The sequence below is a fragment of the Pongo abelii genome, chromosome 7 (assembly GCF_028885655.2).
Source record: "Pongo abelii isolate AG06213 chromosome 7, NHGRI_mPonAbe1-v2.0_pri, whole genome shotgun sequence".
Taxonomy (NCBI): domain Eukaryota; kingdom Metazoa; phylum Chordata; class Mammalia; order Primates; family Hominidae; genus Pongo; species Pongo abelii.
The window spans coordinates 24,906,862-24,913,051 of NC_071992.2; positions in this window are offsets into that span (position 1 = coordinate 24,906,862).

The window sequence follows — 6,190 nt, forward strand, 5'->3', positions numbered from 1 at the left end:
GAAAAAGAGTGGATGAGGAATGTGATTGATGGCAAATGTTTGCTAATGTGGGACTAGCTGGACCCTCTGTTTTCTGGTGGTTCCTGAATCAGAGTTCTAGCACTACATACTGGAGTATGGATTGGCTGTTTCAGGAACCTGATCTCTCTGCAATCGTTAGATTTCTGCATAAAGATTTAGCATAAATACTCTGTACAGAAGAAAAGAAAAAATTAAAAATTATATTTAATTATGTTTTGAGGCCTTCGTGAATTTTTTTTTTTTTTTTTTTTTTTTTTGAGACGGAGTCTTGCTGTGTCTCCCAGGCTGGAGTGCAGTGGCACGATCTCGGCTCACTGCAAGCTCCGCCTCCCAGGTTCCCACCATTCTCCTGCCTCAGCCTCCTGAGTAGCTGGGACTACAGGTGCCCGCCACCACGCCTGGCTAACTTTTTTTGTACTTTTTAGTAGAGACGGGGTTTCATCGTGTTAGCCAGGACGATCTCGATCTCCTGACCTCATGATCTGCCCTCCTTGGCCTCCCAAAGTGCTGGGATTACAGGCGTGAGCCACTGCACCTGGCCATGAAATATTTAAAGAAATTACACCACACAACCCATATTGACATCAACTGACCCCTAGAAACTAGTGGAGGAATGTGTTAGGAAAAAATATTCTGCCAGGGACCCATCTGATATTGGCCTGACCACCTGAGCTCAGACATTGGTCCCACTCATTAACAGATCTAAGAAACATGAGGTACCAGCCCTACTACCAAAAACTCTGAGTGCTATAGGCTCAGACAAAATGGCAAAGTTCTAGCTGAGAGAATATTAACAAATTACAGTGAGCAATATGTTCATAGTTCAAGACACTTCTGTGAACAGATGTGTGGATTTTCTTCACTCTGATCAATTCTCCCACAACAGATGACTGCCCATAATTCAATTCACTTCTGACACTAATCAGAGGTAGTGCTGACCCCACAGGGTAAAAACTCAGTCCCACAAGACTCCCCCCACTTCAGGGGCAAACCACAAGTAGGAGGTCTGTGTCCGCATCCAGATTTCATCTTGAATTGGCTCTGTGTCCCACCAAAATCTCCTTTAGAATTGTAATCCCCGTGGGTCAGGGGAGGGACCTGGTGGGAGATGTCTGGATCTTGGGGGTGGTTCCCCCATGCTGTTCTCATGATAGTGAGTACGTTCTGATGGTTTTATAAGGGTTTGGCAGTTCCTCCTTCACTCTCTTCTCTTCCTCCTGCCACCTTGTGAAGAAGGTGCCTGCTTCCCCATCTCCTTCCACCATGATTGTGAGTTTCCTGAGGTCTCCCCAGCCATGGTGAACTGTGAGTCAATTAAAGCTCTTTACTTTATAAATTGCCCAGTCTCAGGTATCTCTTTATAGCAGGGTGAAAATGGACTAAAACAGGGTCCCCAAGTCATCCACACCTTCTGTCTGACTTAGCTACTGATAAATAATAGTGTTTGGTGACCCTAAATGTCTAAAAATGGAGTCATTTATGGCAGGTGATCAGCCCACAGTGAAACTGCTGACCCCTCAGAGTGAGAAGCGTATGTGTGGTGGACTGAGGTGATGGGAGGACCTGCTGTGGACAGGCACCCCCTAGACCAGACAAGCAAGTGAAGCCAGAAGTCAGCTGAGATCTTGGCTACAGACAAGCCTGCAGAGGGCCATAAAAACCGCAAAGACTCTGACCATAGCCAAGCAGCTGCTGCAGCGCTGCCCATGAAAACTCAGAGACCTCTTTCCCATGGGCTATTGGAAGAAGAGCAGCGACCCCCACCCTGGTCCATATTCTGAGGAAACCCGGACCTGCCAGTGTGTCAGTCAGCATGCTGGTCTCCTGACATGCTCACTGTGGTCCCTTCCCCACCATCTCATCACTGCCTGTATGTGTTGACTATATTTACATGAGTGTTTATATGCAAAAGCCACACAATAAACTTTGAATTTGCTGCAGGGAATTAAGGAACCAGAGAGACTGATCAGGGTGCAGGAGAGTTTTTATTTTAGGTGTACACCGGCTCAGCAGACATGTGTCCTGAAAGTCTGAGCAGCAGACAAAGAAAGCAGTCACCTTTTAAGCAGTTTGTGGCAGGAGTTACCTGATGCTGGAAGCAGACTTACAGAAGGGAGAACAAAGACAGTTAATTATCATGTAACATTCTTTAGCTTACATTTTGGGAAAGCATGTGCTGTAACTTATGCTTATTTAGTAAGTATAAGTTAAGAGAAACAGAAACTACAAGGTATGTGGAAAGAGACAAGGTTAATGTCTCAGGGTCTTTACAGAAAGGCAGTTAATATTCTTTCTTAGCTCTTACTTTGGTGGGGTGGTCACTAATGCCCATTGCAGCTTTACTTTTTCTGTATTTTTTCATTCTATAAGGACAATTAATATCTTTTAATTTTTCTACTTCAAATTCATAAGAATTTCATTGGCCATTGAGTCATTGTGAAACCTCCTGGTCCCCCCACAACTAGGCTAATTGGAACCCGACATGGGAGCCACCAACTGGAAGTTCCCATGACCCCCTTCTCAAGTTTCATCATTCACTAGGCCGGCTCACAGAAGCCAAAAACACAGTTTACCTGCTATTGTCAATTTATTATAGAGGATTTTTTAATGATATCAATCAACAGCCAGATGAAGAGATACACAGGGTCAGGGTCGTGAGGGTGCCCAGTGCAGGAGCTCTGTCCCTGTGGAATTAGGGCGTGCCACCCTCCCGACATGTGGATGGGTACTTGTTCACAAACCCAGAGTCTCTCTGAACTTTGTCCTCTTAAGCTTCTTTGGAGGCTTCATTGCTCAAGCTTGAGTGATTACATCATTGACCTTTGGTGATCACCTCAACATTCAGCCCCTCTTCTCTCACCAGAGGCTGGGACAGGGGGAGGGCATTTGCAGCTTCCACCAGGTAAGCAAAACCCAAGCAAAACTTCAGCAGGGGTTGAAGGTTCAACCCTCTAATCATAGGCCAGTTCCCCCTCCCAAGGCTGTCCAGGAGCCCCTAGCCATCAGTCATCTCACTGTTGTACAAAGAGACATTGATCACTTCAGAGATTCCAAGGATTTCAGGAGCTTTGTGGCAAGAAACAGGAGCTGAGATCAAATATGTATCTCTTATTATTTCACAGTCCACAGCCAGGTCTCTGGACTCCCTTACAGCAAAACGATATGCAACTCAAAAGATACTGGTAGGTTACTAGGCCTCCTCAGCCATTGATAATTAGTCCAGTCTGTCATCATGTTATATGAAAATGTCTCCTAGGATGAGGCCACTCAGGTTTGCAGGCCTCTATTCCCTCTGTCAGGTCCTAAAAGCAGGACAGGTCTCAGCAAACATGGAGCTTCCCCCTCCTAGATATCTGGAATAATTGAGCTAAGAGACAATGTCATCTCCTTCTCAGTACTAACGTAACATAAGATTTCCCTCATTACATAACCCACGTGTTCATTCCTTTACTCTCAGCAACTCCTCCTCCTTGTTTTTGTTTCTACTCAAACTTTTCTACTTTGGAAATAACTGTGATGGGCCGGCAGCAATACTAGTGTAACAAATGTGTCCCCTCAGTGCACATCCATTCATACAGGGCAGGGTTACACAGGTGAAGAACTAGTGGGCTATTTTACCAATAGGCAATAAATTAGTCCATTGTGTGTTGCTATAAAGGAATATCTGAGGCTTGGTCATTTATAAAGAAAAGTGGTTTATTTGGCTCACGGTTCTGCAGGCTGCATGAGCATGGCACCTGCATCTGCTCAGCTTCTGGTGAGGGCCTCAGGGAGCTTCCAATCATGGAAGAAGGCAAAGGAGGAGCCAGCACATCACATGGTGAGAGGGAGCAAGAGAGAGAGGTGAGAGGTCCCAGACTCCTTTAAACAACCAGCTCTCTAGTGACTAATAGAGTGAGAACTCACTCTTTACTGTGGAAAGGGCAGTGAGCCATTCATGAGGGTTCTTCCCCCATGACGGAAACACCTTCACCAGGCCCATACCAACCTCAGGAATCACATTTCAATATGACATTTGGAGGGCACACACATCAAAACTGTATCAGGCTATGTAGCTACATTTACTGTTAGCCCCAATTTTGCAAGATTGGGGTCCCATCAGGTCCATAAGAAAATTGACAGAAAAGTCTAAACATAGTCTGTTCCTGGCTTAGGAGTCATTGCTGCTTCCAGCATTTATAGTTGTAGCCCTGGCCCTGTGGCCAATGTACCAGGTGGTCAGTGGGGAGAAGGGGAGAGTTGAGGTAACACAGGGAAGAAAGACAAAAATGACAGTCACTGGCCGGGCGCGGTGGCTCACGCCTGTAAGGGAGGCCAAGGCAGGTAGATCACCTGAGGTCAGGAGTTTGAGACCAGCCTGACCAACACGGTGAAACCCCATCTCTGCTAAAAATATAAAAATTAGCTGGGCGTGGTGGCAGGAGGCTAAGGCAGGGGAATCACTTGAACCCGGGAGGTGGAGTTTGTAGTGAGCCAAGATCATGCCATTGCACTCCAGCCTGGGCAACAGAGCGAGACTGTGTCTCAAAAAATAAAACCACTACCACCATCACCACCAACAACAAAATGACAGTCATCATACTAGCACCCACCCTATCTCCTCATCCCCAGATCCACTGGAAAAATGGAGGAAAGTCTGGTGGGGACACTCCTTTAGCCCGCTCATCTGGAGTGGGGGCACACACCGGTGAAGGCGTGGAAGCCAGCCCTTCATGCCTGTATCTCTCCCCATTTTAGACAATCAATGTTTCAAGTGACTGTTCCACTTCCCTATCAAATTATTACTCTAAGGAGGGTATCTCTCTGCCCATTGCTAAACATTATGCACTGAACAGCCTGTTTCTTGGTCCAAGGAAGTGCGACTTAGTGGTCCAAACTAGAATAATACCTTATTTCAGTTCTTTTATATTAATAGCACTCTGGGCATTTGTAGCCTCCACCAGGTAAGCAAAAGACAATCCACAGTCAGTTTCTGTTCCTGTCGAGACTCACCTGTACCCCCCAGGGCACTGCCCTCAGTCTCACTTTCCAAGTATGTTGAGGGCCTCCCCATCAGGGAATCTGCCTCATAGCCGTAGGCAGTCCGTGTCTCTCCCGCTGGCAGACAGAACAGCTCTTACTGGCGTTATGTGCCTGAGAGAGAGCAAGAGGAATGTGTTTTGATTCAGCCCATCTCTGCATCACTGCGGTTCCCCTATATCCACTCCTTTTATTTAATGGCCTCTGGTGACCACCTCAAGGGAGTACATGGTGGGGGGTATCTCCTGCTGATTGCAATCACTTTCCAAACCTGAGGCAGGTTCTACTGAGCAGTATGGATGTGTCCTACTTTAATGCGCTCCTCAAGTCCCCCTAGAGATTGCCAGAGGGTCAGGCCTCATATGGACATCCCTTCAGTAGGCCAGTTTTCCATTACTCTTGGAAACAATGGGGAATGTAGAGACAAATATCCAAATTTAATACACTTTATTTGGAAAGCAAGAATTGCAACGCTTGGCATACACAAAGATCAACTTGTCTTTGATATGTCCAAAGACCAAAAAGAGAAGTTTAGAGGCTTTTTTAAAAGGAGAAATTCTGGCCAGGCGCGGTGGCTCACACCTGTAATCCTGGCACTTTGGGAGGCCGAGGCGGGCAGATCACCATGTCACGAGATCGTGACCATCCTGGCTAACACGGTGAAACCCTATCTCTACTAAAAATACAAAAAAAATAGCTGGGCGTGGTGGTGGGCGCCTGTAGTCCCAGCTACTTGGGGGGCTGAGGCAGGAGAATGGTGTGAACCCAGGTGGCGGAGCTTGCAGTGAGCCAATATCGTGCCACTGCACTCCAGTCTCGGTGACAGAGCGAGACTCCATCTCAAAAAAAAAAAAGGAGAAATACTAAGTATTTTTTTTTTCCAGGAAGCTCATTGGCACTGTCAAATTTGAAGAAGAGGCGTGCTCTGACTGGTGAGTGACTGCAGTGGGTCAGGCTGGTCTTAGAGCAGTAGTAGGTTGTGTCCATAGATATTAGATAGAACTATTAATAGTTTCAGGCTACAGCTACCAGGCTTACAGAGAATTGCAGTTTGGGGGTAATACAGTGATTATTTCCCCCATGGCCTCTTGACTCTGTTTTAGTTGGGTGTGACAAGAATGACCCAATTTGTGCGATCAACTTTCACATT